This window comes from Tachypleus tridentatus, chromosome 7 (genome assembly GCF_004210375.1).
Source record: "Tachypleus tridentatus isolate NWPU-2018 chromosome 7, ASM421037v1, whole genome shotgun sequence".
Classification (NCBI taxonomy): domain Eukaryota; kingdom Metazoa; phylum Arthropoda; class Merostomata; order Xiphosura; family Limulidae; genus Tachypleus; species Tachypleus tridentatus.
Genome location: NC_134831.1, coordinates 148,013,471 through 148,038,652, shown reverse-complemented (window position 1 = coordinate 148,038,652; position 25,182 = coordinate 148,013,471). Strand labels below are relative to the sequence as shown.

General features: G+C 34.1%; 1 long non-coding RNA gene across 1 annotated transcript in view; it reads right to left on the bottom strand.

Moving 5' to 3' along the window:
* Positions 1-1,976: 1,976 nt before the first annotated feature.
* Positions 1,977-25,182, bottom strand: part of LOC143256862 (uncharacterized) — a 32,340-nt gene continuing 9,134 nt past the window's right edge. The window contains exons 2-3 of the long non-coding RNA XR_013031582.1: positions 15,544-15,750; positions 1,977-2,409 (exon numbers count right to left, since the gene is read on the bottom strand). This is a non-coding gene — a long non-coding RNA (uncharacterized LOC143256862). The remainder of the gene's footprint in view (positions 2,410-15,543; positions 15,751-25,182) is intronic.

Below are 25,182 nucleotides of genomic sequence, written 5' to 3'. Positions count from 1 at the left end.
CTCCTAAACATTTGGGCCCGACATGGCCAGGTGGTTAAGGCACTCGACTTGTAACCTGAGGGCCACAGGTTCGAATTCCCGTCACACCAAACATGCTCTCCTTTCAGCCGTGTGGGCGTTATAATGTTACAGTTAATATCATTATTTGTTGGTAAAAGAGTAGCCCAAGAGTTGGCGGTGGGTGGTGATGACTAGCTGCCATCCCTCTAGTCTTACACTGTAAAATTAGGGACGGCTAGCGCAGATAGCTCTCGTTTGGCTTTGCGTGAAATTAAAAACAAAGTGAAACATTTCACCTGAACGAGATTCCAAAAATGCTATCAGTTACATTCTCACTTCACACGTATTCTGTTGTGAGTATATATGCTAATTTTGGAGTATTTACATGTGAAAACCGTTTTATAAAATATATCACTCCATCTGAGTTTTTCTCTAACTTTCTTTTTCCAAACAACGGCAAATGAAATGATTATTAATTTCCATATAAGATATAAGGTCGAGAAGTCCCATTTCATCTCCGCATTTGATTACACAACAGCAAGAAATTTGTGTGGACGTTTGTCGGGACAACCAAAGTTAAAAGAAAATCTGTCAAGCATCTGTATTCTTTACAAATGGTTCAAAGCTTGTTTTTACCAACAGATCCACGTTGGGAAAGTGTAACATGATTCAATATTATAAGAGGTTGTCTGTTTGTAGCCCAAAACTACACAATAGGTTATCTGTGCTGTGCCCGCCACGAATATCGAAGCCCGATTTTTGTCATTATAAACCTTCAGACTTATGTTTGGTAACCTGAAGATGACCTATAAGGTCGAAACGTGGTTCTGCACTTTATTTTAATTAAAGTTTCAATACCTGTACCAGCCGTTTTGAGAATACATTTTACTTCAGACTTACCACTTTATTACGGGGGAAGGGTATTGTGTTTCAAAGGGAATAATTAACAACTCAACAATATATTGACGTTATATTGTTCTCAGACGCACGACCTTTGGCTGGTACAATCAAATCAGATATTTTGTTACTGTGTGGTCTAACACTCGGCTTCATATTGCAATAACTACGATAGACACCATAAAGACCATGGAATGGCAAATAAGTGTACTTACTTAATGTTATTAGTCGAAAATATATAATAATAAATTTACCAGAAATAATTAAGCAGGTACCTTATTGTAAGAAAAAAGCTCTTGCTGAACCCAGTTTACAGCAAAACTAACGTTTTAAGCAAGCTCCACCTGAATATTACTTACAATAACACAAATGTTTTAACAAGCCCCTATTTAATTCCTATTAATGTGTTGAAGTGCTGTTATTGAATACGTGAACAGCTAAAAATATTGCATGGGTATTTCGTGTTTAACATTGTATGTAGTTACATCATATGTACCAGTACATACGATTCTATGACAGTTGTCTCAGTATATAGAATGAATATTGTATACAGTTCATCAGTGAATGACAATGGCTTTTGATGAACACGCTTTCCGCACTATTTCATCAGTGGGTGTACAATGTAAACAAATAGAGTACTTGGCGGTCAAAGTGCGGAGTTAGTTCAGTGTGAGAGACAATAATAAGTTTATTGTCATAACCAAATTAAAAACAGAAAACAGCACAATTCCACAAGTACTTCGATATGTTAAAACAATTTCCAGTAAAATGTTGTGTGCTAAACACTGATTATTGTTAGACCGGTTTTTACAAAGCTTCTGTCCAATATTTTGTTCAGTTACAACAATGGAGGGACGATGCGTACATTTTTAAGAATGTTTGGAGTTCCCGATGGTCGCTTTTTAGTTATTTGGCTGAACGTCTGGTGATTCCGGTTTATAACTAAATCTATTAGTTGGATATGTAGCTCTGAATATTGTTTGTGTATAGGTGAGTGTATGTATATTTATATAAATAAAATACAAAACACTTCACATGATTTTAGTTGGCTGCATGTTTAATAATTTAATCGTTCGGTACACAAACGTCACAACACAGGAGTTTCTGATGTAGGCGGACTTTTAGAGTAAAGGCCTTTCTAACGTTAAGAGATTTTTATCGTTTGATCGAGATATTTGCGAGAAAAGTTCTGAACAAACAAAGAGATGCGTATTATTTATACAGATAACAAACAGTCCTGTGTTGGGAAAGCTTATATTTTAACCTAATCACGTGTATAATGAATCCAAGTTATCTTGACATTCATAGCTGTTTGTAAAATATATATTTATTTGAGCTTTAGATGTTACAGGTGAGTACAGTTGGTTATAGAAATTTTCCCTCGTCGATTAATACTTTTACTGAACAGATGTGTTTCTTGATTCGACCTGGTATTCTCGGCGCCGGTCACACAGCGTGTCTCAGTAGGTAAAGCCACACGGTTGCATCCAAAATGGTAAAACTTCCTGCCATCTAAATCAAAACATCAAAAAGATTTCTTTAATCTGACCCCAGGTGGCACGATTAGGTTCATATTTTGGCCCAGAAGGCGTAACTTTGCAAAAAGGCGCCAACTATCACACTAATTACAGCCCCCCAAAAACGTTCCTGCCCGTTGGCTTCCATTTCTGAAACATTAGTCACATTAGCTAGCTCATGATTTATATTAGAACTTTGTCAAATGTGGCGTTTGGGAGTGGGTTCAGCTCTGTTGGGTTCCACCACTCCTTGCGGACGGCTTTGTCTTGGCCTTTTCAGCTAATCAACAGCCACAGAAACAATTATTGTAATGGATACCGTATTTGCGTGCTCCTCCTCAGCGCTACGAGGCGGCCTATCACCTTAACCAGGTTTAAATCGTTCACTACGCACGCACTCTCCCAGGATTTCTACATACATACACTCATTTTACTGTTATGTTAATGATTTCATTGAGTTTGATATCAAAACGACTTATGAATGTAGCCAAAGAAAAAGTTTAAATTTTTAGATTTTTCTGTTTTAGTCTAATATAAATAAAATTAAATAGCATAGTCTTTCTTGTTTGCACAAAGCTAAGCAAAGGATAATCAAAACTCGGTTTCTTGCGTCTTTAGTCCGTATACATGCCGCTGTGCCATTGGACATGCCACTCGCAGTTTTTTATTTTGTATTGATGAAATTTTTGTTTGTTTTTGTAAAAGTTCGCGCAAAACTACTCCAAGGCTACCTGTGCTAGTTTAGTTTGAATTTTGATGTGAGAGGCAAGAGGGAAGGCAGATATTCAATACACTGACCGCCAACTCTTGGGCTACTCTTTAACAACAAATAATAGGATTGATTACCACATAATAACGCTTTTACAGCTGAAAGAGTAAGCATTTCGGGACGGGTTTAGATTCCGTTACTAATAGTTTGAGAATCAAGAGCTCTAACCACCAGGCCATGCCAGTTCTGTATAAAATTAAAAACGTTTACGAATCTGAATTAACTTTTTAACAATTTTCTTACAGTTACTTGAAGACTATCTGTACGAGTTGTTCATAATTTACCAGTGATAAATTAGAGGGAACGTAGCTAGTCAACTCCACCAACCACCAACTCCTGGGCTAATCTTTAATCAATAAATAGTATGACTGATCGTAACTTTATAACGTCCCCGCGGCTGAAAGGGCCAGAGTGTTCGGTAACTGCGATTCCAACCCGCCAACCGCAGGTTGCGAGTCGAGCGTCCTAACCACTATAGCTTCTTGAGATCTATATTCTGCGATAGGTATTGAATTCTAAAGTAACTTTACTGTTAAAAAAATTCAAACAGATATTTCTTTGTTGCAAATATTAAACATCAACAGGAACGGAGATTAGTAAACATTAAGCATCAACAGGAATGGAGATAAGTAAATATTAAGTATTAACAGGAACGGAGATTAGTAAACATTAAGCATCAACAGGAACGGAGATAAGTAAACATTAAGCATCAATAGGAACGGAGATTAGTAAATATTTAGCATCAACAGGAATGGAGATTAGTAAACATTAAACATCAACATGAACTGAGATTAGTACCACTTCACAGAACAAAAATGTTCTTTGAGAAAGAAGAATTGCAGACTATTGAAAATAATTTGCACGAAAAAATAAATTCTGAAGGTTTTCATAAGTTCTAGTTATAACAATAAGATGTGATGAGAGTCCATAAAAAAAACTGAAAATCAAACTGAGTGAAAACGAAATATTTCTACACTCACACATACACAAACTTACATGTATAGTTTTGTTAGCCTGAATTCTAAAACTTATAGCTACTCCTTATTTAAAACTGACGCAGTTTTGATTCCAATATTTGGAATAATAAGACATTTATTTAATGTTGGGTTGAAAGCTGATCGAAAACTTCAATAAGACGACTTATTTGATGGTACATATACTCGGTTCTTTTACTGACATGTTTGTTAGCATAACTTCTAATTGCGTAAGGGAAACCTCACGTTTTGAACTTTTCAACATTTCCATGAAAAACAAATTGGGTTAATGTTTACCACTAACAATACTAGATTAATTTACCAACTTGCCAGTCTCCAGTAACATTCCAACAAACAGAGATTTAATATGTAAAAAAAAAGCATCGCCTGTGAACATACTTTTTTGCCAAGACACAAACCAAATACTTATAGAAGGATCTTATTGACAAGCGTTTATGAGGTATTGTTTAATGGAAAATATATAACAAAAAGAAAATGGAGGAAACCTGTTGAAGAAATCCTACCAACAATCCTGGTCGAGAAGTTTGATGTTTTCAAGGGCTCACAATAATAAATTTAGATAATTAGAGACTTTTATATGAGAGTGTTTCAAGTATTTTTATAACAAAACATGTTTGTTACGAGGACGTTTCTCATGACGTGTAAGACAATCTACATGATTTCGGAAGTACCCTTACTTTGTAGTTAAACTACAACTTGTAATCTTTCGTATAGTGTCACATGTTTTACGCCAACCTGCAATTTTCCTGGTAAGTCGATTGACTAATCTACTATAGCAACTGAACTTTGGTTATTTTCTCTTCTGACCTTCTTCCTGAAAGAATGGATAACCAGAAACGAATAATAGAATTGTGGAATGTGAATGCTGATCAAAAATTGAATGTGTTAAAATAAAAACAACAATAAAACATATCCATATAATTGGAATACACACTTGAATAACTAAAGAAACCTTTTTTTTCGACGATACACTGTTTTAATATATGTATTATGACTTCTACTAAATTAAAATATAAAACAAAATACGGACTGGAAAAAGTAACATTATACTGTCATAAATACCCAGCAGAATGGTGCGCATTTAATGGACTGCAACACCCCTTAATTTCCCGTCTTTTTTTGACACTATATAATTATGTGCTTCTAAGCAGGTTCTAATGTATGTGATCACTAATCAGAAGCTTTGTATACTTTATGTTTATTCTTGGGAGACAAAATTTTACTTCGTAGAAGTAACTTCTACTGCGTATAAGTAGGATTTCAAGAAATGACTAGGGTACTATTGAAAATAATATTATTTATGTTAGGTGAAAAGTTACAATACATATGACCAAGCACGTGATGAAAAAGTACGTCAGAAAATTAAAAAATAAATTCTATACCTACTGTTTCTCACACACATATTGGTATCCAACCAATAATTGCTTATTTTGAGCAAAATAATTAAAAGAATATTTGCACTCAGCTGTTAAACAAAAAATTCGATCCGATTGCAATTTTCAAACACTGAATTAAATATTACCAAATTCATTGAGCTATATCGAAAAAAACATGTTCAAAAGATTAACGTGAAATTATGAAAGAGATTAATTTACTTTTTACTGCACATTTTACATGGTTTACAAGGTTGAGTACGCTATACTAAAATGATTTTGAACATGCAGATTGCCACGTGAAAAATTACGACCGATATAAAGTTAAGGTGGAACCGTATGTATCACAACTATGTTTAGACATTGTTTGGAGTGGAGTAGATAGTGTGATACCATAGAATATTAATCGCTTTCAAAAAGGGTAACTTTTATCGACACAAAATATTAATATAATCAAATTATAGATATGTTTTAAGATTCATAAGATTGGCGTATACCTTATACTTAGTGGCACTGGAAACCAAATGAATACAGATCAACTTGGAGTAATAGGACAATCCAAAAAAGAGACTAGTCGTATCCTATATGTATAATAATAACAAAAGTGCAGCATCTTGTAAGAAATAAGAATTTATAAACACCAAAGGCCATTGTAACAAGACGTCCACATACTCCAGGCAGCATTGCACAACATAACTAAGAAGGGTGCCCTTTCGAAAAATTAACACAAATCAGGTCTTTAAGATTTTCTTCCACGACATGTCAGTTTAATTGTCGGATACCTCAAGCAGCGTGCTTTTCCAGGTTAGGACATTCGGTTCAAATCGCTAGATGCAACACATGAATTTCTGTGCGACTGGACTGTTTAAATGAATAGTAGAAAGTCGTTGTCTTCTTACATTAGATGGATGAATTACCTGGCATATCTATTGTTAAAGTACTCGATTATCGGGTAGAGCATGAATAGACACGGTAATATGGAGTGTAACGATATGGTGATTTTACAAAATCGTTTAAATATAATATATCTTCTATCTCTGTTGTTATGATTTGACAGGTGCCGATTGGTGTAGCAATAACAACATATAATGACGAATTAATCTAAGAAACGATTTTAAATTTTAAATTTAATTAAAATTGACAATTGACTGTCCAGAAAAGACCTATTCTAAATTGTAGACCTTATAGTCAATGAAGTATTTACGTGTACGAATATTTACTTGAAATTTATCTCCAAATCAGACTAAGTTCTTGGAATAGAATGGGAAAAATCGTTCGCTATCTTTATTATAGTAATGAACTTCAATGTAACCACTTTCCTATCTCAAGTGCTTACATAATGCACTTTATGTCCTAATTCTTCTGTATAAATGATTCATATAAAATTATTGTTTAAAAAGACATTTCGTCAATTTAATTTAGTTTACACCACAACAGTTATTGTTCATGGAATTTGTTGATTTCTCAGAAGGGGACCTCCCGCTAGTACAGCGGTATGTCTCCGGATTTACAACGATAAAATTAGGTGTTCGATTACCCTCGATGGGCTCAGCAGATAGCCCGATGTGGCTTTGCTATAACAAAACACAAACACAAACTCACAAAGGGGACAGAAGGTCTCCAGAAAGGGTCACCTGTTTTTATTCCTAAGCAGTATTGCGTTTTCTGTCAGTCAGTCAGTAGACATTGAAATGACGTCACCAAAGGAAAGTGCAGAAACGTCTAGAGTAACTGTGCGCAAAATTCAACAACACAAACATACAAAATCTGTTGTATCCCATCTGATCTGAGGAGTCTTGATATTGAACGAAATAACTCATTGATACTGGATATGACAGATATGGTGCGGGTGACGTATTGCTATGCATATATGTTCTTCCTTACTTTCACACACAAAATGTTTAGAATTCCTTATGTAATCGCATGGTTATGGGGCTCGTTTCCTAATCTGCAAGTCGCGGATTCGACACTAATTTTCGACCATGCTTTTTTTTCAGCTATGTGGGCATTATAATGTCCCGATCAATCCTACTGTGCATTGGTAAAAACGTATCTCTCAAGTTTAGAATTGACTAACTGTCTTTCCACTCATTTATCACTTCAAATTAGGGACGGTTATCGTAGGTAGCCCTAGAGTTGTGTTCGAATTTCAACAAACAAAGAATATACCTGTGTTACCGTACCCAAGTCCAATATTCTACTGATTCAAATTTGGACACGATCTCTTGTGTCCTCGTAGCTTGTTATGGCGCTAAAATAAAGGAAATACAGCCTTCCTTCTTGACGCTGAGGTTGTTTGACCCACTCCGGTAAGAATAAGACTAGTTTGTTGGTTTATCACTTCTTAAAAATGATTAAAAATAATTAAAGTTCCCCCAGTGGTGCAGCGGCGTGTCTGCAAATTTACAATACTAGAAAGAAACTGGATTTTGATACCCTTGGTGGGTAAAGCACAAATAGCTTCTTGTATAGCTTTGCGCTTAACTACAAACAAATAAGTAAATTCAAGTAAAAATAAATAGAAATTAGAATATTTAATGTTAAAATAAATAAATAGTATTCGTAATCCGAGGGTTGCGGGTTCGAATCTCCGTCACACTAAACATGCTCGCCTTTTAAGCAGTGTTAAAATAAATAAATAATAGTATTATTAATGGTTATCTCAGTTCTGGTATGCAAGTGGTTCATAAAATTGTTAAAAACTACATTTCATCAGCTTAATCTAATTCACACGATACAGTTGTTCTTGAAACTTATTAACATAAATACATCGTAAACAGTGATGTGACAGTAAGTCTACGCACGTAAAATCTGGGGTTCCATTCCTTGCAGTGGACACTTTACTATTGAACAAACAAGCTTGTATCTGTTGTTGTTTTTTTCTGACTGACGGGCTCTGGTACTAGGAGAAAGGACTTGTCGGTATTGGATATAGCAGATGTAGTGTGGTTGACACATTGTTATATATTCTTTACTTTCACTCATAAGTTCTCAGAATTACTGAGGACCATAACTACGTTACTGAGAACGTGTTAGCAATCTATTATACTTAATCACCAACTTTTTTAATATATTGTTATTACTTTGTTCTTCATCATGAATATATTAATCATGAAGATATTAATCATGAATATATTAATCCATTATCAAATTTAATTTATTTAAATATACCTTTACATCCTCAATTACTAACTTTGATAAAAAAATATCTTGAACAAACATCATTACAACGAATTAACGTGTTTAAAATGTTTAGTACGGAATGTAAGGCACATGTAAGCTTAGTTTTTCACTGCCATGGGTAACATACACGTTTTCCTCTAAAACGCTATCGTGGGCACGTATATATGTCCTTCTAATCCACCACTATGATCACAAGTATTTCTTTCTTCAAAGCTCTGTCGTGGGTAAAAATACTGTCGAGGGCATATATATGTCCTTCTGTGAAACATTTTCTGGAAGTCTAAAATTTTGCAAATGACCATGAGAAAAGGTTGCTTCCAAGTTCACAAGATTTAACATTTTGAAGTTTCAGATAAACAATAAAATATTAAAACACATGTGTCCTTTATTTTAAGTTAAAAAGAATAAAGCTGACATGGCAGATTTTTCATTTATAAACGAGGCAGTGAAAATTTGTTTTGTAATATAAAGGCTTTAAAGTTTCATCTTTTAATGCTAATTTTGGAAATGAGATTACAATGTATATACACACATATATATACCAACTTTTATATATATTTAGGTTTCATTGGGATAGCTATATATAATCTGTTTATTGCTAATTTCAACCACATTACAAAATAGATCAAGAAACAGTTTCGATTGATGCGTGAATACAAACAATAGATGTTTATACATGGAATTAAATTGCTAGTTATGAACTACATACATACACGTTTTTTGTTTTTGTTTTCATTAAAGCTTCAGAATATAAAAAATCTTTAATATAATGTTTCTCAACTCGTAATTTGTTTGTAATACCTAAATCAATCATACGCTGCCTATGACTACATTTCGTATCCTCGCTTTCTATTTTATATTCAAAACCAAAGGAGGCGGTACAAAGTAATGTTTAGTCATAATATTAGTAGATATCTTAGATTTTGTACATTTCAGTTGCTTTTCAAACATATACTGACAGTAGGCTGAGCACTAAGAACATTTAACAAAAGGTAGTTTATTTTACTTTTTCTAGTGAAATGTGTTTTTTTTTTCATCCGAACGTCCACTTTCATAGTGTATAAAATCGGTTTCACGTGGTCATTTCTCGCTGTAATCACTTTTACATTTCCTGCTAAATCCTGAAAGCAGTCTTTCACATTTGGACAGAAACGTTGACACGGAAACATAATAAAAACCATACTTTCACATACTGTATACATTTTGAAACACATAATGACTATTAGCTGCATATTGGTCAGGTTTGCGTGTATGCGCGTGTTTATGCACGCTTGCATATGAAACGTTCATTTTCCCAACTTGTTTTTCAGACGACTGTGTTTGGTTAAACGGCTTAATAATAGGAAACGAACGAGAACTTTAAAATGACGCAGGGTTTGTTAGTGTATCCGTAAGCCAATGAATGTTCCAAACCTAGAGACAAACGTTAGTGTGAGTCACAGGCAATAGAGAGAAGTTCATGAACAAATGACATAAAAATGAAATTATAAATTTACTTACAGAAAGATCAAATATTAGAAGTAGAAATTACCATGAAATATAAGTAGTTTTTTGTTGCACGTTTAACGGAAATTATTAAGAATTTGTTTTTACATGAACGACATGACTACACGCAGAACTGAGTGGAAATTTATTAAAATGATTTCAGTTAGTCTGAATGAAAATATATTTCGTACAAACTGTCAAAGGATATTAGTAACTAGCTACAATATACAAGATTACTTTCTCGTGCTAATTTTAAGTTAAATATTCGTTCCTCGTGTGACAAACAGGTTATCCGTATAACTGAACATTTACAATCACTCAACAAACACTACTTAGATTTGATCTATAATTGAAACGGTTAATTTAATCTTGAAATTATGATCTGAATTTACATATTTTAAAGTTTTACTATTAGGTACTCAGAGGAAACAACGTGCCAAACTCGTACTAATCATTCTGCTCTAAAAACATTTTAACATTTCTATAATCACTTTTATTACACTTTCCATATGTCGCTCCTTCATTTCACTCTTACATAACACTATAGAACACCAATTACTCTCCATGTAGTTAATAAATAAACTTTTAAATGTCCTTGGGGTTTTTTCTCTCTTAACTCTATACTATTTATGTGTCATGTTATTTTCATCTTACATTCAAATAAACATAATTACTATGTTCTTCTATTACCATACCTATGCACTAATCTGTGGCACACACATGCTATTTACATTTCTTTTACATGACTATTATTTTGTCTCTATAGGTAGTGCTTTCAAGTTCTTTCATAATCGACCTATCAAAAGTACATTGGCGCAATGCTTCACTTTTGTCACTTATGTGCCACTTATATGTCTTGTGATTCATTTATGTCTTCGTCAGACGGGGAAAACCTAGTTTCCCTGAAATCCTACAAAACACTTAGGTTTAATTTTTTTTTTCTGGTCTTCATTCATTGGAAAACTGTATATATAGTTTGTTTCCACCCTTCTGTATTTTGTTCACAAATCTATTCCCTTAACTGCGGTCCTTACAGACAATAGCCTAACTGTGCCTTTTATTTCTAATTCCCATATAATTCGCTGAACCTATCTTATTTTCATTCCTAATTCCCATGTAGACGTACACTGCTATTCATGCATTACACGTTATTTCATACATACATGTGAAATACATATCTATTTTATCTATAGATGTTGAAATATCTATACTCGCAGAGAAAGTGTCACAGTAAACGAAGATGGTGGACCTCCCATAGATGACCCCCTGGGGACTTAGCCACCGATGTTACGCTTTAACTTTTTTGTAAGTCTTACCCGTGGGTAGACACACCGACCTAATGATAAAACAGAGCCGACGTTTACGCTCCGCCCACAGACATATAAATGTGACTGTGACGTGCTGGAATCCTTCCTCTTTGCTTTCGAGCTCTGCCCTACCCAATTAAATGTCATGTAAGAATTTGACAATGTTAGGTTAGATTTATTTCTATTACTTATTCCCATTGAACGATAAATCTGGATAGCTAGAATTTGGTTGTCACAAGCAGTATCTGCTTCAGAACATTTCTAAACAAAGTTTCGATTTTTGCCAAGCAACTTAGAGCAATGGTACTTTACAAATAAACAACAAAAAATGTTGCTTAAATTGTTTATCATTATTGGACGAGACTGGTATCAGATTTTACTGTTCCTAAATAAAGTATCGGTTTTGTTGCCGAGAAACTTAAGCATATTTACTTCACAATAAAACCATATAACCACAGAAACTCTGCTTAAAGATACTTAAAGTTGGTTCTTGTGGCGCTTATGAGCATTTGTAAACAAAGTTACATCTCTCTTGCCAAGCTACATAAAACAATAATATTTCAAAATAAGCTTTCGTGTTTTCTTCTTAAATGCGCTTTGAAACACAACTTTAAAGGTTATTTTTATACAACTCAGGGAAAACCTTCCGAAACATATACAAGGTCAATCTTTTAAAAACATTTAAAGCTAATTAGACTAATAAAGACAAATTAGTTTGCTTTAGAAATGAGAAGAAAACGTCCATTGTCTGCAAATTGCGAAGATACGCCACGTATAAAACAGAAGTGGTGGTTAATGATTATTAACCTTAAAGATTACTCCGTTCATTAGCTCGTTGGTCACTGGCATGATATAAACAATACGATAAGTGAATCATTTGTCCAGGAGCAAAATAATTTCAGTGACTATACTGAACAGAAAGGCAAGACTTATCGTGATTCTGTTACGTTTTTTACACCACTAACGCTTACCTCTCGTAAGGGATTCAGTGTTTTAATGTAAAACAGATGGAGTTAATCACCATTTTTTCCGAGATCGTTCTTAAAAACCTACTAAAGCATGAAAGGGTTATCTTTTTCCCGTTACGAGGCATAAAAACTAATTTCCTTTGTTTTTACTTTTAATATATAAACAAAAGCTTCTGAACTTTAAGTATAATTCCTTCTTTTGTTCTTCGTATTCGGTATAACCTCCTTTTCGAAAACTTTTAACAATGGTAAAGATCTCGTGCTCTCTCGTTTAAACGTTTTTGATTCGTTGGCCAATGGACAAGCAAATATATTGATTCAGTTATTACCGATATGCCTGCTCGTACATTTAATGCACATGTCCTAAGAAAAATATTCATTATTACTATAAGTTTGTGTGGCACCATTCAAGCAAATATCATGTGACAGAAAAAATAATTTTACAGTTAAGCTGTAACAGTTTTTAAAAATCTTGAAATAAATTTAAATTCATTTATTTCTTAAAATCTATATAAAATATTGCAAAAAATATCTGAAAGAAGAATGTTTCCAAAACTATGCCGAAATTAGTTTCAAAATTTCACTAGATAATTTGAATTTTAAACGTCTTTAGCCTAACTTTAAACTTGATTGAATCTAACGCAATATTCATTATTCAACTGATTTTTTTTTATTGGTCTGCGAATCAGAGGATCGCAGGTTCGAAGCGGGATATGCCGCTGAGGACAATCCACTAAGCTATTCTGTTACGAATAGTTGTATAACAGAAGAGAATGCTTTATTCACAATTAAACAAAGCGAAATTGTGTTATTTGGATACAAATATAACACGCATGTCCTGTTTAGTTGATATGTCGCTGAAATCTCGTCTCATACTTTCCTAGTTTATTTTACGTCAACGTTAACTCGGCGAAACTAACGTGAAACACTTAAAGTGTTTAAGAAAACAGCCTTCATTAGACCTATGAACGTAAGGATAAACGTGTGGTAAACCGACCCCATCATGTGGTCTTACCGCAGACGTCAATCATGATTCTCTAGGTTAGGGCTTAATCTTGCGATTTTCGAAAGATCGATTCCAACGGAGAGTTTCGAGCCAGGTATGTAACTTGGCTTGGATATGTAACAGTATTACCACTACATATTTTAGAAAGGAGCCAACCGACCCATTTAGATTTTATTTGGTTAACATATGATACCAGTTTGTTGGCTGAATCAGTTGTATGACTGAATAATGAGAAGTGAAGTACATTTAACAAAATATCAGGACCAAAGCTCAGAATATAAACTATTACATTTACTTTCATTCTACTTGATCGTTTATTCACAAGGATTGTGCAGCTCGGCACGGCCAGGTGGTTAAGGCACTCGACTCGTAATCGGAGGGTCACGGGTTCGAATCCCAGTCACACCAAATATGCTCGTCCTTTCAGGCGTGTGGGCGTTATAATGTGACGAGCAATCCCACTATTCGTGGGTAAATGAGTAGCCCATGGGTGGTGATGACTAGCTGCCTTCCCTCTAGAATTATACTGCTAAATTAGGGACGGCTAGCACAGATAGCTCTTGATTATCTTTGCGCGAAATTCGAAAACAAACACATGGATTGTTTTTAAATTTCATTCCGATTACTAAGCAAAAAGTCAGATGCATGTACTTCAGATTTAAAGTGTTTTATGCTGAATTAGAAATTACAGTTTTTCTACTATTGCTCCGTAAGGACTTTAATCCCAAATAGTTTTAGGTCAGCTGGTAATTTTCTAAGCCAAGAATTCTGATATCAGGGTGGTCGGCTGAGATGACAATCATTTAAGGGCCCGGCATGGCCAAGCGCGTTAAGGCGTGCGACTCGTAATCCGAGGGTCGCGAGTTCGTATCCCCGTCGCGCCAAACATGCTCGCCCTTTCAGCCGTGTGGGCGTTATAATGTTACGGTCAATCCCACTATTCGTTGGTAAAAGAGTAGCCCAAGAGTTGGCGGTGGGTGGTGATGACTAGCTGCCTTCCCTCTAGTCTTACACTGCAAAATTAGGGACGGCTAGCACAGATAGCCCTCGAGTAGCTTTGTGCGAAATTCAAAAAACAAACAAACAAACAGACAATCATTTAAAACGAGTATGTTCAGCGACAGACGATCAAACCAAACCCGCTTCCCTCAGATTGCGTGTAGGGGGCCTAACTTCCAGTCTCACAGGTTTTTCTATTACAGGCAGCAGGTTAGAATAAATTCCAAAAGCTGCCTAGCAAAAGTTTCCATCTTTTTTTAAAAAAATATCAAGTGGCAATCCTAGTAGTTCGCTTTGAATACGTGAATTTTTATAATTACCACTATAAAAAAATAAAATTACAATTAATGTTCAAGCAACTGATGGTATAAATACCATCTGGAGCACTGCTATGTGTATCGCATCTCAACTGGCCTGATGAGCTCGTGGTCTTCGACGAAAGACCTCATCATTACTGGATATGGTGGATATCGTGTGGTTGACATACTTTCACTTGTATGTACTCGTAAGTTTATGATTTAACGTCTAGTGTGTTATTCTTCATCCACCCACTAAAATACCTAACTGGTTGCTTTCCTATCTTAGTTCATTACATTGACAAAAACAATGCAATGTTGTTATGCGGTTATTATACAAACATAACCACTGTATTTTTCTACGTACAAACAAACCTTTTGTTATCTTGTCTCAGAATATTACCTCGACAAAAAGGATATTGTTATATGATTACTGTAGAGACATAATTAAGAGGTTTTTCTATATGAAAACAAATGCTTTAATCTCCATTCCTGGCTAATTAAAGTACAAGAGATAATATATATATATAGAAAGTTAAGTAAAAGTTATTGTTTAAATAACATTGTTCAAAGATTTTTTTCTCAAGAGTTCTATATCTATGTGAAAGAAAGTATTAATTAGGAATAAATATGTTAGTTTCGTATTTCACTAACCAAATATATCTTCTGAGAATGAAATCACATAGAGTCTTTATTTAGCTTTTAAGTAGAGAAAATCAGTAGGACAATATATTGGTATCATTTTTACCTTTGTATTTTTGTTACTGATTTCATCTTGTGGGCCAGATATAGTTTAGTGGTTAATGTGCCCCAACTGTACATCCGAGTAAAACTGCGCTATACTTTGAGCCCTGGGCGCACTGTAAGAGTGGCGGTCAAAGTCATAACTCGGTCCAGCAAGAGAAGCGCGAAAGTGGTGGTGGGAACCGTTGACTAACTGCTTTCCCTCTATGATCTGAAAAGTAGGGACAACTTTATGTTAACATTTTAAAAGTGTTAGACTAACACTTTTGTACTTCAGCTACAAATAAAGGTATCTAAAACTGTATATTTTAAATAAATATGTTTTAAACCGCTACAGATACATTATTTATTACTCCCCAATGTCTCAGTGGTAAGTCTGAAAGTTTATAGCGTTAAAAACCGATCAAGTTTCAATACTTGTGGCTGCACGGCACAGTTAACCCATTATGTAGCTTTATGCTTAACAGCAAACAAACATTTGTATTGGAAAATTACTTACAGATACTGTCTATCAGTAAGTAAACAAACACCCACTCCAAAAACAAAAATAATAACATTTAATTAACCTTTTCATTAGCACGCTTACAGAGAAATGATTCCCCAGTAGGGGTCTATTTTGAGATTATTGATTTGTTTATTTGTAATTACGCACAAAGCTACATAATGGGCTATTTGTGTTCTGCCCACCTCGGGTATTGAAACTGGGGTGGCAAGATGTATGGAACATATGTGGTGCTGTATAATTACTTCGATTGTTAATTGTTGTATTGTCTCGAAATATTTTAGAAATAATTGTCTGACGTAAGTACGTTCTCACATGGTAAAAAGAATTAAATAAAATAATTACTTATGCATTATTTTTTTTTTAATTTCGCGCAAAGCTACACGAGGTCTATCCGCACTAGTTGTCCCAAATTTATCAGCTAGTCATCACCACTCACTGCCTAGTCTTGGGTTACTCTTTTATCAATGAACAGTGAAATTGACCGTCACATTATAATGCCCCTACAGCTGAAAAGGCGAGCATATTTGGTGTGACGGGGACTCGAACTCGTAACCTTCAGCTTACAAGTCGAGCGCCCTAACCACCTGGCCATTTAAAAAAAAAAGTAATCAAATTCCATATTTAGTACAAATCTATTTCTTAGAATATTTACTTGATATTACACTTTTATTTCTCAAACTAAGATTATATAATGTATCCCACATATATAAATCTGTGGTAGTGCCCTAGAGGGCGTCATATATGTGTCAATAACAGTGAAAGAGTTAAATAGTCAAGCACCAAATAAAGGTACTTAATTATTATGAATTCTGGATCTAAACTTTATAATATTTAAGGCAGAAAAACAGTTACATATCGTATATACAAGTCGAAAGTCTGAGCCTGTGGGATTGCATCCTATTTTTGAAGAAGAAATTGGATTATGGCACCCCTAAAGTTGTTTGCTTTGGATGCTTTGGAAGGGAATAATTATGTATGCTCGATAGAGTTAATATACGACGATTAGTCTGGTTACGAGAAAGATGTAATGTCTTGAATTTTAAGTCTTCGTTTTGTGACATAGACAGCAGAAAACCATCTTGCATGACGGCACTATTTTTGTCTGGTAAACTGATTATTTGTGCAGACAGATAGAAAGACTTGTTCGAAAATTCTGTCATATCTAGCACCAGCAGTGACCCGTCGTTAAACATCTCAACAGGTGTGATTATCCAGATGCTCAAATGTCACATCATACAGAAACACTGCCATGTTTGCGTGGCTTTCAGACGAAAGTTCGTTAGAAGCTAGTCGACAGTTCATGTTGCATCCACTGTCCAAGAATTGTGCAAAATTGGATTCATCGAACAAAATTATAATGCCCACTCCTTTGACGTACAATATTGTCTTGATTGAAGATTAGTCCATACAACGAAAAACTCTTTCGTGGGTTTAGGGACAGAGTTACATCTGTCTAGCAACAGTGACGAAGGTTTATCGTGGGTCATACTCCATTTTTATCTCACAACACATGGAGGTAATTTGGGTATTCTGACCTTAGGAAAACTGTTTCTGACATGAACAAAAGTACGACGTTACTCTTTTTACTTTGGACAGCGATATTGCATGTATCAAACGATTCCTCGCTCACTCACGCAGCTCTTTGTCCAGCTATGTGACCTAGTGAAAATGCTGATAATTTCTCTAATACTTTCGCTCTTAGCGTGGCTATTGTATTCCGTGGTTTTTATTGAGCTGCACCTTGCTTGAAAGAAAGTTTAAACAAATAGTAGTATATTTACAACGCGTTGTTAATAAACTGCGTCTGTTTTGACGTTTTGAGCTACTAGCATCAATCTTTGGACGATTTGATAAGGACGCTGTCAGCTCGAAATGTCATCCAAATGTTTCTGAAGGTACCTATATGTGCATTTCAAGGTTATTTGCATATGACTTCATGGAAGTGGTCGTTTTCAATTTCAAAAGCGTCTATTTTCTTATTCATAGGCTTAAAATACTGTGTATTATTGGATTTTCCTCGTTAATTCATTTAAATACAATTATATGTAGTTCATAATTTAAAAACTTAAAGTTACTTGAATTTGATAAAGAAGATGTTCTAGGTCTCGTGGTTGAGTTGGAATTATTTCCTCCATCGTAACATATGCTCACTCTGATAACCATGATTACGCACAATTACTTCGTTATTACAATTTCTACAGCAACAAGCTTCTGTGATATATGATGACATCAATCATAACCACAAATTTTAACCTATTTCCACAGACTCTCCTTTGTACGCGTACGTCAGATTCCAAAATCTCGTTTAGGCAAACCAAAAGCACAAAATTTATTTTTTTTGACTGATCAGTGGTCTTTACAGGTGTTTGGTCGAACCGTTTTGCTGTGATCAGTGTTTTTAGGCTACCATTCTAGTGATGGTAGTGTTGATTTTGAGGTATGGCTGAAAGCTTATGACTATTTGGCTAGTTAGTCGTTTTCAACTGCAAGTATTTGTTTGTTATCTTATTAATATACCAATATGGTATTTAAAGAGCAACGGTTCTGGTGAGGCTCGTTAGAAGTTGCAAATAACGAGAGGTTCACCAGAAAATGTGTTGCAGAGTTAAACCGAGTTAAATCTTGATTTCAACTGGGTTGAGAAAAGCCAAGAGGCTGGATAAAATGTAAAACAGTGTGAAAGAAACTTTATTCAATTTACAAAACAGAATGGAAGATATGGGAGGACGGCGTCTTTACTGGATGTTTGAGAGTTCTCTGTGGAAGAACTACAAAATCTGTAAGTTATTAAAATATATTCCCCAATATATAGCATCAGATATACAATTTTACAATTCCACTCTTCTGAGGGCTTTTAGGCTTTCTACTTCATTTCTCATTATTCCAATAAAAAAATAAGAGAAAATGTATTCTCAAGCTATCACCAGTTTGTTTGTTTTGAATTTTGCGCATAGCTACACGACGGCTATCTGCATAGCCTTCCCTAATTTAACAGTGTAAGACTAGAGGGAAGGCAGCTAGTCATCTCCACTCACTGCCAACTCTTGCGCTACTCCATTAGCAACGAATAGTGAGATTGAGCGTCACATTATAACGCTCCCACGGCTGAATGAGCGAGTATGTTTGGTGTGACGGAGATTCGAACCCGTGACTCTCAGATTATAAGTCGAGTACCATAATCATTTGGTCACGTTGGGCCGCTATCATCAGATTCGCCAGTGCGGAAATGATCACTTCCCACCTTCATAAGATGTATTGTTTTTACTTTAAATCAATCCTTCTCGCAAGAAATGAAACTTACATCATTGATGAAGAACCCAGTGCAATAGATAACTTGTGGTAAAATAACTTATCTACTTAATTGACCATATTTCTGTATTACATCAATGTACATTTGCATACATGAAAGTTTGTAAAACAAGGTCAAGTGAACTTGGGTGCAGTTTAATAAAAAGAAGGGGGTAAAAAAAACCTTATATGCTTGGATTCTAAATATTTTCCCGAACAGTGCATCATAGAAAAATATGACTTCTTTCATCGTAATAGCTTTTTCTCAAAGAGAATAATCTTTTATAACCACATACTTTACTTTGCGAGGGAAGGTGTTCCTCCAGATTGGTTTAAGATGTAATTTTGGAGTTCCTTTTTGTCCTAAGTTCTTTCTGATGCGCGAGTTTGTTTGCTTCTATGAAGAATATCGAGGACTCTTGAAAATGTAGTATCCATTAACTCTGTATTGTCTAGTTATTATTCTAATAATATATATTGATACAATCTCACTATTCTAATAATATATCTTGATGTAACCTTATTATTCTAATAATATATCTTAATGTAACCTTATTATTCTAATATGTCTTGATGTAACCTTATTATTATTATAATATATCTTGATGCAACCTTACTATTCTAAAAATATATCTTACTGCTGCAACCTTTCTATTCTAAAAATATATCTTACTGCTGCAACCTTATTATTCTAAAAATGCATCTTGCTGCAACCTTACTATTCTAAAAAAATACATCTTGCTGCGACCTTGATATTTTAATAATATATATTGCTGCAACCTTACTATTTTAATAATATATGTTGTTGCAACCTTGTTATTCTAATAACATATCTTGCTGCAACCTGCAGGAAACGGGCGACAGAACGCACCTATTTCGAATCCAGTCCATTTCCTGTCAAACTGACATGCAGAATTAGATTATCATGATGAACTTAAATGTATACTTTATATTAATATTTGCTTACAGGGTATCTAGAGCAATGTGATGAATCACGCATATAAAAATAATAAGGTGTGTTAATCACTGTTATTCCAAATAAATCGTGAAGAAATTAATACATTCATATTTATTTAGAGTCAAAGTAGATGTACCTGTTAAAGTCGATTATTGATAAAAGTAAGAATGATAGTTTATTAATATGCTTAGATGGATTGTGATAGTGAGCTAACAAATCAAGTTGATAACGCAGTTTCATTTGGTTTGCCTATTATTGCAATAGACGCTTGATTTTACAGACTTGCTCAATTTTTGCGTTATTGCGTTTTGTTCTTTTGATCCGTAATTTCTTTTGATTAATTCAGTCTAGAGTTTTATTTGTTTTATATCAATTAAAATTTATATGAACTACATTTGTTTGTACATTTTTGATGTAACGGTGATAAATTTTAAAGTGAGATAAATTGTCTTTTATAAATCACCGAATCCAAGAAAATACCAATGATTCTATTATAACAGTTTAACATCATTTTAGATTCAAGAGATTTTGTTTTCTCTTTATATTGTTCTGTTAATACTTGGTAAGATGAAAGAAGCAGACTATTCCAGATCGTTCGGATAATACTGAGGGTGCAAACTCTACGCTTAATAAGTAACACTAATACTTTATAAATTTGGAAGTGAATACCGAGAATATTTCCCACCAACTTATACGCAAATACTGGATAAAAATAAATTATATTTCTCAAAAGAGTAGAGTTGCTTGCAAATATAAAAAACAAAATATTATTATAATTTTAATATTTTTCTTTGAAAACTCATTATTGAATATTCTTGTACATGACTATGAAGTTAGATAAACTGTAGTTATAATAGTTTGGCAGATGTATTACACTTTTTGTAAGTGACATTAGGCCAGAATTAAGTGTTTTGGTTTCAACTTATGTGGTGTTCAGTGTTTTATCTTCCCGGCCTAAAGAACATTCTTGCTAATACTTACTGAAGTACCGCCGTCGCTGACATTTCTGATGAAAGAAATTGATCAGACAGCCGATAAGTCGGTTTTTACTTAGAAGTTTTATACACCAGAGTTGGCGGATAGATACAATACTAGTGGTGTTTGGACTGAATAAAGCTAGTTGTGTGTTTCGTACACAAATGAGGTTTGTCTGTTTTGAATTTCGCGCAAAGCTACACGAGGGCTATCTGTACTAGCCGTCCCTAATTTAACAGTGTAAGACACAAATGGGAGGTCTCTCAATCAGAACACTGGATAAACAACTTACATTTGGTCAGATTTTAAGGAGCAAATATAATTGCTTGCGTTAAAAATATACAATAATATCAAATGCAAACGCTGTTTAGGTTTTTATCCACCATTATACTACACTATATCACACAACTGTTTTTCCTTTCGAAAAATGATTGGTCGCAGGCCATATGTAGCTCACATATTCTTTAGCCACTGAGGGAACGAAGAGAAATTATATGTTTATGAGCGCCCCTGGTTCTTAGAATCTAAAACCTTCCACGTAAGAGTAAGACGATAAACTCATACACTTTTGAAAACTTCGTAATTAAAGAAGAAAGACGACAAATTGAACTGAGAAAAGAACGAAACTACGCGATCGGAACGACTGAACTTTAAGGCTTAATCAAACCATTAAAGTAAATAATAACAATCAACTTTTTCCAATTTTAAATATTAGTAAAAGAGATTCTAAAATGTTGATAGTCGATATAGTTGTAAGACTTGTACCAACAACTAATTTATTTTGAAGATTCTTTTCCTATTTATTCGACAATTAGCTGGATAACACTAACTGTAACATTATAAATAGTCATTCAGTGAAACAGCGATAACTTATGAAAATTATCTAACTGGAATATTATAAACAGTTATCTAGTGGGAAAGCGATAAATTATGAAACTTATCTAATTGTAATATTATAAACAGTCATTCAGTGAAACAGCGATAACTTATGAAAAATATCTAATTGTAATATTATAAACAGTTATCTAGTGGGACAGCGATAACTTATGAAAATTATCTAACTGGAATATTATAAACAGTTATCTAGTGGGACAACGATAACTTATGAAAATTATCTAACTGGAATATTATAAACAGTTATCTAGTGGGACAGCGATAACTTATGAAAATTATCTAATTGTAATATTATAAACAGTTATCTAGTGGGACAGCGATAAATTATGAAAATTATCCAACTGGAATATTATAAACAGTTATCTAGTGGGACAGCGATAAATTATGAAAATTATCTAATTGTAATATTATAAACAGTTATCTAGTGGGACAGCGATAACTTATGAAAATTATCCAACTGGAATATTATAAACAGTTATCTAGTGGGACAGCGATAAATTATGAAAATTATCCAACTGGAATATTATAAACAGTTATCTAGTGGGACAGCGATAAATTATGAAAATTATCTAACTGGAATATTATAAACAGTTATCTAGTGGGACAGCGATAAATTATGAAACTTATCTAATTGTAATATTATAAACAGTCATTCAGTGAAACAGCGATAACTTACGAAAATTATCTAATTGTAATATTATAAACAGTCATCCAGTTGGAAAGCAATAACTCAATGGACTTACAACGGTAAATTCCGGTATTTGATTAAGTATTGGATACAGCAGCTAGCCCAACGTGCTTCTACTCTTAATTACAGAAATAAACATTCTACAAACAATAAGAATATACTAATTTATATACACAAAGAAAACGTAGCTGTATAAAACATGGTACTTTATCTTTACATTCAAAATTAACACTTACTATGTTCACATCTCTGTTAAGTATACAGCACTGTGGAAAAAGTATTGGGAGAAGAGAATATTGTCTTAATTTTTCCATTTGATGAACTAATACTTGTGGCACGGCATGACCAAGTGGTTAGTGAACACGACTTCCATTCTTAGGGTCGTGGGTTCGAATCCCCGTCACACCACACATGTTTTCCCTTTCAGCTGTGGGGGCATTATAATGTTACAGTCAATCCCACTATTCGTTGGTAAGAGAGTAGCCCAACAGTTGGCAGTGGGTGGTGATGACTAGTTGGCTTCCCTCTACTCTTACATTGCTAAGTTAGGGACAACTAGCGTAGATAGCCCTCGTGTAGCTTTGCGCGAAATTAAAAAACAAACTAATTATTCTATGCCATTAGAGAATGTAAATTTCAACACTATGGTAATACTTCACTGATCTTTGTTGACAATTGAACTAACCAGGGTGAAAATACTTATCATTCTTTAGAATTTCCATATTCCAGTACCAAGGACATGTCTTAGAGGTTTTTTTATTAAATGAATATATTGGTAAAATTTAGGGACTGAAACAAATGTCATGGTACCCCGTGCAGTACCTTAACTATAAAGAGCATAACCGGATATGGCGACATGGACTGTAACGACGTGTTGATGTTCAAAAACCGTTTCAATATAATGTAATCAACCACTCTGGACTCTTAATAGCTCAGTTACAAGTGTGAAGGGTTATATCGCAAGAGAAAAAATGTGGTTTCGATATCTGTAACACAGATATTTTATCTGACGCTTGTACATATCATCGTAAAGCTTGCACATATCATTAAATAAACCAAAACATGTTCTATATATGTGTATATATATGTGTGTGTGTGTTTGTGTATGTATGTATTGAAAATTAATTAATACTTAAACAGGTAAACAAAATCTAACATTAAAAGGAATGACTGCGTTAAAAACAGCAGATATAAGAGTGATAAACAACATTTGAATGAACAAAGCAGGTTTAAACAAAAATCGAAATTAAAGATTCTACATAAATTAAAATGATTCACAAGTACTGACTATAACGTGGTATATAAAACGAATTATGGAGGTGATGAGTACACTTTTTCTACTGTACTTCTAATTAATTTAATTTAAGACTTTACTACTGGAATGCTAATCTTACATAAATTTGTCTTACCTTTAGTGGTAGAAACTTATTTTCGTTTTATTATCTTGAATAGCAATCACTTTCCTACAGTCTGCAGGCAGTGAAAGGTGGTATAGATCTGGACGTTATAGGTTTGAACATCTATATCTTGCTCTCCTAACTTATACATTTGTTGCTAATTTTGTTTGATTATTATTATTCTTTTTTCTCAACATGTGAAGCTGTCATATAGAAGAGGTTAAGACTGGTTGACGGCCAATCTGCACCGGAATATGTACCCTACTTCCACAGCCACTTACAAAACTCAAAGCACGTTTTATATCCCGCATTATAGCTTGGGTTCCTTTTAATCATGCAGCCTAATTAGTTTAAGTGAAGTTTGTTCTGTTCATATATTTTTATATTGCTTTCAGAAGCTAATTACTTTGTGCTGTAATTGCAGAATTATTAAAACTGTTACTAGATAAAGTGTCATACACATTTTCATGACGTGTGTGCTTTAAAACTTTAGGTCTTTTCATGAATAAAGTTTTACAGTCTAAAAGTTATACTTGTTGTTGAAAGTTGAAATCAAATCCAAAATCTGCAGTTTTAAGTATAAGAAAACTTGTGTGACATCTAGAAATATCGTTTCATTTTGACGATATTTGGACATACGACTTCTAAGTGTATACAATTACGAGTGACTTGAATTTGCATTCACGAGTAGGGAACAAAAATACACGGAGAGACAATGAAGCAACAGGAAAACATGTATTCAGCATAGCGATGACTAGTTCTATCGCCAACATGCTACCTACGTTCGGAAACCACTTGTTCAGAAGCCAGTATCTGTAGAGAACATGCAGAGGGCTACATTCAGTAAATGAAAAAATTACAGGACTTGCATTTGTACGTGAGTTCAAGTACAATTCCCACATATCATTTAAATAGAACAATATTTCGGATGGGTACAT